We start from the raw sequence: 12,634 nt of genomic DNA, 5'->3' as shown, positions 1-12,634 counted from the left end.
TGTTAAGAACGTTTTAAGACTTGTTTTAAAGCCGCTTGCATGGTATATCGCTTCGACCCTTAAACTAAATGGACTGAATAAAGTCACAATAAAGCAATCTTAAATCTTGTTGGAATGTCTAGTGTAAGCATTAAAACAAGCTTAGGAATGTTTGCTGCTATGCGATCTTTCCTCGGAAAATAGATTTGAGACGAACGACGAACGAAAACGTATGATTTTTCTCTTCACTATTTGAACTAAACGCCTTATTTTTCTTTATTGTGCTTTCTCTCACTGTATACCTACCTAACACTCGATCAGATAAAACGACAGCTTCAAAATAACACGAAACAACTCTGCAAAACTCGCGAAAAAAAACTTTCTGTTTGTTTACATTACTGACGGACAGTCTTGCGAATAATCGCGACCATCACGAGACAATCACTTGAACCGGTTTCTGGAGTCACCCTTCCCAAGGTGATACGAACCAGCTAGCATGTCACGCCTGGAATGACAAACATGTTGTGGGTTCCACCCTTCGCACCTTTGCAGCGATAGCAGTTGCTGAGTGTGCTTCAGGCGGGTTGCGAGAGAATCAATCTCTCTGAGCAACGATGCATAACGGGCGAAGTGAGAGCGTTTGCCGTAGCCAGGGCGAACTGCGTGGTGCGCTCAATGTGTGCGTTTAAACCGAGCTATGCAAAACGAATAGGATTTATGACGTAGTACCGTGCTTGTGATAATACACATGCATAGTTTTACATGCTGTTGCGCGTGCATCTGCTTGAGGCGACGGAGAGAGTCATGACACTCACATGAGCCGTATCCAAGTCAGGATGATTGTAGCAAAACAAGGGTGACCGGGTGACTATGATGGGAGTCTTTTCTGGTGTTAGCGACTGTAGAGAGAGCGAATCAGAAACCGCAGAGACAGGGTGATACAAGCTTGGTGTTTATCAGCTTTTATGTGACTTGTACGCTGACAGTTCACGACACTGCTGACGGATATCGGTCAGCCGGTGAGTTCTTAAAAACAATCAGTCTGTAGCCGCCTTCCTTAGAACCAAATAGTGTTTAGGTAGCGCAAATAATATGTGCTAAGTAGAAGAGGGCGTATGCTAGGCTTTGATTCGTATTCCTTAAGAACAGCAACTCTAGAATATCTTGCTTATACACAAACTGTCTTAAGCAATCTAAATCAAAACCAAGAGGGTTTAACATGACGGCATCCATATTTTTCGTCATGATGTTCTTTTCCTAGTTGCAAATTGTGTACGCCATGTTGATATTTGAATTGAGATTTGCATGCATAATGTTGTTGGAGGGATCAAAATTGTTATTTTTTATATGACAAAAACCGAAAACTGACGAGGCGCTTCATACTCTCTCTCTTATTGGCGTAACGTCCTCATTGGGACAAAGCCTGCTTCTCAGCTTAGTGTTCTATGAGCACTTCCACAGTTATTAACTGAGAGCTTCCTCTGCCAATGGCCATTTTGCATGCGTATATCGTGTGGCAGGCACGAAGATACTCTATGCCCAAGGAAGTCAAGGAAGTTTCCTTTACGAAAAGATCCTGGACCGACCGGGAATCGAACCCGTCACCCTCAGCATGGTCATGCTGAATACCCGTGCGTTTACCGCCTCGGCTACATGGGCCCTCATACATTCATATTAATAATTTATTGCATTATACGAGAAAACTTTTATGGCATGGGATTTTCTGTATTGGGAAACAGAGTTTCCTCCGTCGAAATTTACAACTTCATTATTACCACAATAAAACTGGTCAAACTCTCAACAGATGGCGATCCGTTCGATTGGTAACGACATCTGTTGGTGGAAAAGCAGAAACTGCGGCACTGCTAGGTTTATTGTGGTCGTCTTAAGAATTAGCTGACGTGAATGGAAAATAGTTATTTTTGCTCAAATAAGCAATGAATTGATAGTTTGCCGCCATTTTCATTACATGCTCACATAAACAAACTCTCTTAGCTGAGTTTTCTTGTGATTCTAGATAGTTTTACTAAATTAATAAATTGATTTATTTCATTCCAAGATGATAATATTCACCATTTTCGAAGCGCATTAATTTGATGGTTCTGTAACCCCAATATTCACGGTAAAATTAAATGCGCATTAGCCTACCAACACAATAACTACTAATATATTTCTTTGAAATGATCGCTTTCTACTTACGAATGATGTATCCTCCTGAACTTTACGTGCCATCGAAGAAGCTTCTCTGCATCTTGAGCTGGAACATTTTCAACTAGGTTTTAAAACGGTTTTATTGCTACTCTTGATGTGGTTGGCAAAACCTCTCCGAGAGTGGTCCACTTAGCCGGAAGATGCTCTTAAAGAGGTTATCAAGAGGTTTTGATGTATAAATCAGTTGTGTTGCAAGTTTTATAAAATTGGTCATGAAGATCTCTTATAGAACGGAACAAAACTCAAAATGTTACTTGGGAAATTTGTTTCTATTTCGTCATATTAATTAACTCCAATTTTCGAATGTTATGTGTAATGTAGTAATGTAGTCTAATTAGAGCGGAATTAAAAGGCACGAAACTGATTACACTCATTCGAAGAGGGTATTCTGCTTAGAGGGGTCGAAAAGTCGGTTCAAAATCCAATCCATTTGATAATTTAAGTTTTGGATTCGTTTTTAGGTTCTAATCGTTCCTTCAAGATATTTTACCAACTTTGATACGGCTTGTTGCTCTTCTTGCTATACCTACACAACAGATCTCATCATTGCTGTATAGTAAATTACAGGAATATGTCATAACGCCAAGTAGCATGTAAAATGTTTCAAGGAATGGTTTTAACAACCTTCTGTAGGGTGGACCCTTTCGAGCTTTATAGGGTTTTATCGTGGTTTTATCAAAGCTGTTAGGATTAATAAGCTTTAAAATGAGTTTTATTGTTTTGATTATACAACAGCTTGTAAGCAATAAACAAAACTAAAAATGTTACTTGGGCAGCGAATGTGAACAGTTGAAAAATGAGAAGAATGCAGCATGGGTGAGAATAGTGCAACACCGTACGAGAGCGTAAGAGGCACGTTATAGACAGGTGAAGCAGATCAACTACCAAGCAGGCTTCTAAAATATGGTGGAGAAGCACTGGTGAGAGCACTACACTGGATCATTACCAAGGTTTGGGAGGAGGAAGTATCACCGGAAGGATGGATGGAAGGTATCATTTGTTCCATCTACAAAAAGGGCGACAAGTTGGATTGCGGGGAACTATCGCGCGATCACACTACTGAGCGCTGCCTACAAGATACTTTCTCAAATTTTATGCCCCGCCGTCTATCACCGATTGCAAAAGAGTTCGTGGGGCGATATCAGGCTGTATTCATGGGTGAGCGCGCTACAACGCACCACATGCTTGCCATCCGCCAGGTGTTGTAGAAATGCCGCGAATACAACGTGCCCACACATCACTTGTTCATCAATTTCATATCGGCGTATGATACAATCGGTCGAGACCAGTTATGTCAGATTATGCACGAATTCCCGGATAAACTGATACGATTGATCAAGGTGACGATGGATGGAGTGATGTGCGTAGTTTGAGTATCAGGAACACTCTCGGGTCCCTTCGAATCTCGCAGAGGGTTACTGCAAGGTGGTGGTCTTTCGTGCCTGCTGTTCAATATTGCTGTTTAGGGGGTTAATAAGGAGAGCGGGGATAAACACGCTTGGAACGATTCTCATGAAGTCCGTTCAGCTGCTTGGTTTCGCTGATGATATTGATATTATAGCTCGTAAATTTGAGACGATGGCGGAAACGTATATCCGACTAAAGAGTGAAGCCAGGCGAATCGGATTAGTCATTGATGTGTCGAAGACAAAGTACATGATGGCAAAGGGCTCCAGGGAGAAATCATCGCGCCCTCCATCCCGAATTTCTATCGACGGTGATGGAATCGAGGCGGTTGAAGAATTCGTTTACTTGGACTCACTGATGACCGCCGACTTCGACACCAGCAGAGAATTTTAGAGACGTATCAAGGCAGGAAATCGAGCTTACTTTAGACTCCGCAGAACTCTACGATCGAATAAAGTTCGCCGTAACACGAAGTTAACCATCTACAAAACGCTGATTAGACCTGATTAGACCGGTCGTCCTCTATGGGCACGAAACATGGACCCTACGTGCAGAGGACCGACGCGCACTTAGAGTTTTCGAACGGAAGGTGTTGCGTACCATCTACGGCGGAGTGCAGATGGAAGACGGGACTTGGAGAACCACGAGCTGCATCAGCTGCTGAGAGAACCAACCATCGTCCATACCGCGAAAATCGGGAGGCTACGGTGGGCGGGTCATGTCATCAGGGTGTCGGATAGCAACCCGACTAAAATGGTTCTCGAGAGTCATCCGACCGGTACAAGAAGACGTGGAGTGCAGCGAGCTAGGTGGGTCGACCAAGTGGAGGACGATCTGTGAACCCTACGCAGAGTGCGGAACCTGCCATGGACCGAGTAGAATGCAAACGACTCCTACGTACATCAGAGGACACTCAGGCTTTAATCTAGCCGGTATTGTAAGGTAAGTACAATATAATTAATCGTGAAATAATTGCGCCGATAAAATGAAGAAAAACAAGAGTAGAGCCAGTATATCTTGAATTCCAGAATAATGTGGATAGCCTGGAATATCTCTTTTTTTTTTTTTTTTTTTTTTAAGATGACCCACTACTCACCCTCACACCAAAAAGCTCTACATTGAGCCCCCTGGTAGTGAACTCATCTTATTCTTTAACATTAATAATTGAGCGAAATTATTGGTGTGTGAACGGAAGTGATGACAATTAACAAGCTACAAAAAGGGGATCCCAGTGGAACTTTGTTCCTTTGAAGGGATCCCGAAAATTGACTAAATAGCTAAATTTAAAGAGTTTAATAATATACTAATAAACGCATAGACTAAATAATAAACCTAAAAATGTGAAACTAAACAGAGTGTAGACATTACAAGGGAAAACTGGCAGTTGATATGGATTTTCATTTTCAAATTAGTAGGGTGTTGATTTTGGATCTATAATACAGTTTCAAGTTTGTTTTGAATAATAACCTATTATTCATCGTTTTAAGTCGCTCAGGTATATTGTTATATGCAGAAGGTCCGTAGAAAGTTATCCTCGTCTGACCAAGGTTACTCATAGCTCTAGATCGCGCCAAATTGTTTGCATGCCTTGTATTATGATTATGTGTTCTTGATGGCAGTGTTAAATTGTGATGCATATCAGGGTTCTTGATAGTATCATATATAAATAAACATGATTGTAAATCGCATAGCCCCCGTATTGGTAACGCGTTATGCTTAAAGCTTGTGTAAAGTTGTTGCGTAGGATATAATCGTGGCAAAAGGTAGATAATTTTTAAACACCTGTTTTGCAGGACTTGTAATTTTTTGAGTTTCGATTTGCAGGCATGACCCCAAACAATGATAAGGTATTGGAGGTGAGAATGTATGCATCCAAAATAAAATTTCAGAAGTGCATTACGAGGAACAAATGATCTTACGCGAAACATTAATCCACACAGAGTCGAAACTTTCCCTAACACTTGATCAATATGACAACCCCAAGAAAGAACAGGGTCCAACACTAGGCCTAGATACTTGAAGTTGTACACTCTTTCGATTTCTACCTGTGAAATACAAAGCTTTAAGTTGAGATCAACTTTCTTCCGTGGGGAGTGAAACAACATATATTTGGTTTTCGACAGGTTTAAAGATAGTAAATTCGAATCAAAGTATCTAATCAGGATCCGTAAGTCGTTTTTCATGCTAGAAATTATGGAGGAAGGATCATGACTTGGGTAGAAAATAGCTGTGTCATCAGCGAAAAGTCTAGGTGTTCCTATCAAAGGTAAATTCCCAAGATCGTTGATGTATATAAGGAACAATAAAGGGCCAATATTGCTGCCTTGAGGTACTCCAATATTGCACGTTTGTAATGAGCTCCGGGAATCCTCGATAGCTACATATTGTTGCCTATCTTTCAAGTAGCTACGTATTATGTTATTTGCAGTACCACGTATTCCACAATATTCTAATTTCTGCAACAAAATGTTGTGGTTCAGGGTATCGAACGCTTTTTTTAGATCTATGAAAAGACCACCAATAACACATTTATTATCAATCTTGCCAATTAAATAATCAACTAGCTCTACCATTGCTGTAGAAGTACTACATCCTTTTCTAAACCCATATTGAAATTTGTATAAAATATTGTGCTTATTCAAAAACTTAACTATTCTTTTAACCAACAGTTTTTCGAGAATTTTACTAAATACAGAAAGTGTGGAAATGGGTCTGTAATTGCAAGGATCTGTTGTTTCGCCACATTTAAAAATTGGAGTTACTTTCGCTATTTTCAGGCATTCAGGATACGTACCTTCCTCTAGCATTTGATTAAAAAGGTGAGCGAGAATATTAGAGAATTTTACTGCATTGTTTTTTACGACGCTAGTTGGAAAGTTGTCGGACCCGTTACTTTTTTTCACATTAAGTTCTTTAATCATTTCAATCACTTCATTTTCATTTGCAGGACCTAAAAATACCGATTGTCCCAGTCGTGTAGAATTGCTTAGAGGATTTGAATTATTTTTGGGTATTTTATTTGCAAGATTTGATCCAATTTGTGAAAAAAAGTTATTGAAAGTTTCACAAACTTCTAAATTATTGGAAGTCAGAACGCCATTAACTTTAAGCCTAAAACTTGTCTTAGTTTTGGACCGCCCCATGATCTCGTTCAAGTTTTTCCATAGTTTCGCATGGCAAGTGTTTTCTAACAAATTTCTGTAATACTCACGTTTACATCCCCTTTTGACATCATCGGCTCTTTTGGACACATGTTTAAGTAAATCTTTCAAGTATGCATTATTAGGATCATTCTTTACTTTTTTAAGATATTTATGCTTGAGTTTCATCCAGTGCCATGCATGATAGTTAAGCCAGGGACAATGTTTAGATTTGACCTTTACGTTTACACTTTTAGTTGTCGTACATTGAGCTAGTAAAGTATTGTACATATTTGTGATGGCTGTAAGGGAGTTATTCACATTACCATCATAGTCAAAGCCGTGCAGAAAAACAGTAAACAAATCTTGAAGTTTTGATTTATCCACCACTTTTCTTGCCAACACAGCATTTTCTTTAGGACCTTTGATTTTCAACGAAGAAACAATTATTATATGATCACTAACATCCGTATAAATAGTATCATTTCGGATGCTATGCAAATCATCATTCCTACACACAAAGTGATCCAAGATGTTACTACTAATTGGACGAGTGACAAACGTATTTGAGCAAGCATAGTTATAGGATTCTAACAGACTTTTGTAACGGACAACAATGTTATTACTGGACAAATTAATGGGAATATTCATGTCACCAACGAAGAATCGAGGATAAGAAGTTTGAGCTGATAATATATTTTCAATTTCATCATGAAACTGATTGAAGTCAAAGGATGGCGGTCTATATACACCCACCACTTCACAATGAAATCCATTTCGTTCAATTTCAACATGTATAAGATGAAAACCATCTGTTTCAATGTTTTTTAACACTTTAAAACTTAATCCAATTTTCACATACACAGCCAGGCCACCAGAGGACGAATTGCGACAAGAAAAAACAGAACTATAGCCAGGTATATTATACAAACCACAATTATTCGATTTTAACCACGTTTCACCAACAACAAAGATATCAATCGGGACTTTAACACTATCTAAAAATAGGGAAATATTATCGAACTTATTCAAGTCGTTCATTCCCCTGGTGTTCCATTGAGTGATTCGGAAGCAATTATTATTACTTTGCGAATATTTTGAGTTGAAGTCATTAATACAATCATGAAAAACATTTATTAAACAATCCATTTTTAATAATAATATTATAAAATTAACAAAAAGAAACAAATTTATACATTAAAAACAAAAACTTATTCATAGGTTACAAATTTTTACTGTGGTTGCCGCACTTTCTTTTGGGTGATGGAGTTTCTTTGACAGGCGAGTTTTTGGTATATCGGTTTACGAGTTCATAGAGATCGTCTCGAGTTTTAATAATTTCCGGCTTAGACTGTTCGTTCTTTTTAACTAACACATTTCCACCTCTGCTTGACCAAACGTATTTAATGTTTAATTTTTCTTGGTGAATCCGCATTTCAGCCAATAACTGCAAGGACAACGGAGTTAGTTCATCCCGCATTGTAATATACGTGGGTTTTCCATTAATAACGTAATTTGCATTAACTGAAGAAGAGAGCAACTTCCCCAGTTCCTTCTTTTTTGAGAAAACTGCCTCCTTAGCCTCTGCATTTGGGAAGACTACCCGAATAGGGTACTAAAAGCAGTACAGTTGTGCACTGAGGCTCCATCAGTAGCATAGATTACCTGCTACAATCATTACAAAGCATGATACAGTATGTAGATATTGTAACCCAAACTTCAAAGTGTATCGGAAGCTATTTATATTTCATGAAATGACCAACAGGCACAGTATCGAGTTGCTCGTAATATATCGTAGTCCAACGGTCATCAACATGAATGAATTTCTTAGAAAGAGTGAACAGGAATGATGGCAGATCCTATAGATCTTAAAGCAATCAATTCCAGAGTAGTTTGGATGACCTAGACCACCCAATTCATGTACTAAGAAGCTTGTAGTGGAGCTTTGGGGCTTCTTGAGTACCGGATATTATGCTCCGCGTGTATTAATTTCGTTTTAATATACTGGTTCGTGATACAAACTTTGCAGTACTTTACAATATAAAAAAGAGCTTTGAGTTTCAGTCTTGAGTACCCGTGGTGGTGCAGAGGGTTGAATTAAACGATCTCCATCCTGGGCGATTGCCCGCCATCGTCTTGACGTATAGCCAGGTCGAAAGATCTGTCGACTTCCTTTACTTTCTTGTTGAGACTGCGCCGCCATGAGCCTCTGGGCTTGCTTCTGCCGCGATGTTTTGCTGGGTTGCAATCTAATGCTTATTTGCAGATTTGTTGCTATCGGCTTTTGATGACATCGTCGATGAAGCTCCACGTTGGAAATCCAATTGATGAAGATCTGCAGTCGTTGGCTGTTCACCACTGATACACACCAGGTTTCACTGGCGTGTATCAGCACAGATTTCAAGATTTAAAGAAAAACATAAGAGAATAAAAATATGGCTGCCACAATGGCCGACTTGGACCCCTACTAACGTTTTAAAGAGCACCAATCTTGAAATTTCGTAAACAAATGCGCTCGATTTGGAAAAGCTGTCTTTTTATCTTTGCCAGGATAAACAAGTGCGACTTGAATCGAGCCATCGTTCATCAGATTTGTGCCTCTAAAGTTTGTATGAAATATTGCAATCGGATTTTTTGATGTTTCACCTTGAATGAAAATTCAGATTTTGTTGCGTTGACCAATCTGACTGTTTTTCCATACATTTTTTCACTTTCCGTAACTCGCGTGGTTCGCAACCCCCGCCAGCACCACGCTAAAGCGCAGTTTCGAGTTCGAAAGGAATCGTTCAAGAAACTCCTTGAGTGATTCCTGGCAAAAATTTTCTTGGAGACTGCCATTTGCGTACTGCGATCGAAGAAAACCCGGTTTCTTGAGCGATTCAGGCAAGGAATTTTCCATGCATCAAGATAGGCTGAGAAATTCCTTCTGAACTGCAAACAACCCCTAGTGCTGAATACAAAATTGAGATTTTTTAAACGTGTTATACAAAATACAACAGCGCGATCACTCGAGGCTTGCGAAAGCAGCCCTCGCCTTCTTGATCTGTGCACCTACCTATGTCGCTCTTGGTGCCACCATCGCATCGGCCGCCATTAGGATACCAAGATATTGGAAGCCTTGAACATTTTCTACTGTAGTTCATACTGTAGATATAAATTGGAACTGATACAGTGGATTTGTAAGCTCTTGTAGACATAAAAGTTGATCATGTTCCAGTATACCCCAATTCTTCAAGTCAAAATTACTTACCAACATAGTGATTTTTTATTGTATCTATTTCTAATCGTGAATGAAACCTTCTGAGCTGCAACAGATACGACTTTAAATCGCGTCATCACACAAAAAAAAAAACAAAGCATTTTTCGCACATTTTGGAAAGTAAACGAAGCTGAAGATAATTTTTCAGCATCCACTTCCAAACGGATCCATAAACAGCTAATTGACCATTTGTTCATGCATGTTCCGAAACGAAACCGCTAATGAAACACCATGCGCACGCTGTCGTCTCTCAGTAGGTAGAGAGGTACGCATCTATCCATGACGTCTGTGCGATTCTCATGACGAGGCAGCAGGCGTTGGCAGCTATAGCTAGGACGCACCTCCCTCTTCCAACGGCTTGCTATGATTTCACCACCCACGAGCGCGAGGGGCTTGCAAAGCGATGCGATGGCGGCGACGCAGCGCCGCAGCAACACGAACCATGCGCTGCGGTGATTTAGTGATGTAAATATTGACCCAGAGGAGGACTTTAGACCGCATCCATTGCTGGCGGCACGTCTTCGATCGCGGCGCAGAGCGCTACCGACAACCGAGTCATCCATGGCCTGCCTACGGTGATGTCGACGAGAACTAGATAGTACTCCACTGACTGCCCTGACGTCACCGATATCGGGTAATGTGGCGCTGAAGAGATGACGCCGGCGTCCGGTATTCTTGAAGGTAAACAGCCGTGCGAATTTGGAGCATGAGTTGGCAACTATTTTCTACCGCGTTCAAGTTAAATACGGTTACCGCGGTACCACGCGTCGCGTCGAGACCTGCCACCTTCAAAAAGACGGTACAAGGGGGTAGGTTTGATGTTCGGGGCTTCCCCATGAAACTCGCGGCTGTGCTGTGCCGCATCTTTCATGATACGTATGTATCATCAGCGTGACTCGTACAATAATAATGTCCCACAGGTATTTGACAAGATAAAAAGGTGCGAATCGTTGGGACAACATTGTACAGGCAACATAGCAAAAAATGTCAGCAAAATCGAATGCAGTACCCCTATTAGGGTGGTCTAATCTTTTCGAAAAACCATCTTATATAAAATGTAGATTTGCCTTGGGCTGAAAATACCCAAGAACGGCGGATTTTTCCATTCTTCCATTCCATTCCATCCATGATTTTTCCACGGATCCATTCGTCTTGAGGGCGGCTGTGTTTATACGTAGAAAAAGTTACGAAAACCTACTTAAAACCTGTGATAGTAAGGTCTGGGACCATATGGGCATGAGCACCTTTTTTGTGCAAATGCTGCTATAACTCAGTCAATTTCAAACCGATTAACTTGATTTTTTGAACATGGCTAGATACCCGAACGAAGTCTGACAGCAAATTGAAAACAAATTTTGATGGTGGTCGTTTTAACGATTAAAACATCAAAAATGAGAACAGAAAAATGTTCCCGTAACAGCAAATTGAAAACAATTCCTGCCATCAGTGATAGCAAATTGATACCTGTTTTTGCTATCAGTGCGAAAAAATGGAAAAAAATGTTAAATATAGGGGTTTTTCGACTGATATGAAATTCTAAATGCCATAACATAAGTACACTAAGTGTATATGACACGAATGCCTCCTAAAGGTAAAGTGTCACTAATAAATAATAATAATAATAACTAAGTGTATACTCTTAGAGCTATTATATAAGGTTGCCCAGTAGTTTTTAAATAACTTAAAAACTTTTTTTTTATGATAGTTTGAAGGCACAGCAAAACGAAATCTAAATTTGCAATCAAATTTAGTCAAGACAAACTGATATCAAAATGTGATATCTATTTGCTGCTGAATACAAATCGTGTTTTTGATTTGCTATCATTTTGTTATTAGACTCTGCTCGGGTACTGCCCGGGTAGAGGCTAATGGCAAACAAAGGACAAAATAATAACTGGTTTTGCCATCATATCTCGTTTTGCCATTCTTCTGTTATTATGATAAACTTAAAATGGCAAATCAATAGCAAAATATACAATCATAGCAAATCTTGTCATTGATATGTTATTCATGAATAATGCTAAATAACACATCAATAACAAAAAATACTATCATGGTAAAACTTGCAATTTAGCACCTTTTATAATCAATTGTATAAAATATCAAAACAATAACAGAATTTACATTCCTAGCTAAATTTGCCATTATTTTGATATTGTGAGAAATTATTTATAAACATTAGGCACCATAACATATTTTACTCATAATATACCATTAACTATTATATTGTAAATTTCAAGCATAACTTTTCAATTCGACGTATCTCGCAAAAGTAAGTTTGAGTTTTTAATTTCCACAAAATAAAACTGTTTTTACATTGATTGATGAACTTAAATTTTATTGAAGAAAAAAAAAAGAAATAGCTCATTTTACCTTTCTTCTACTACTTTGAAATAATAACTGAATCTACCATTTTTTTTAAATTGAATTTGAACAACTAAACCTACCATTATTTTGATCGCCACATAAACAGCTAAATTTGTTCTTATTCTGTTATCAATAACTCAAGAATGTCATATTTTGTTATTCACCGATAACAGTTAATTTGGGTCTTATTTTGTTATCAATATCTCAAAAATAACTTATTTTGTTCTTCAATTTAATCCGCATGCTTTACCATTACTTTGTTATTACAATG

At 39.0% G+C, this 12,634-nt stretch overlaps 1 protein-coding gene across 3 annotated transcripts in view; it reads left to right on the top strand.

The window, feature by feature from the left end:
- Positions 1 to 12,634, top strand: part of LOC109407819 (ribonuclease P protein subunit p25-like protein) — a 606,744-nt gene that overhangs the window by 37,883 nt on the left and 556,227 nt on the right. The gene's annotated exons all lie outside the window — the stretch shown is intronic.

The sequence above is a fragment of the Aedes albopictus genome, chromosome 2, assembly GCF_035046485.1.
Source record: "Aedes albopictus strain Foshan chromosome 2, AalbF5, whole genome shotgun sequence".
Classification (NCBI taxonomy): domain Eukaryota; kingdom Metazoa; phylum Arthropoda; class Insecta; order Diptera; family Culicidae; genus Aedes; species Aedes albopictus.
This window is presented reverse-complemented; position numbering and strand designations above follow the sequence as displayed.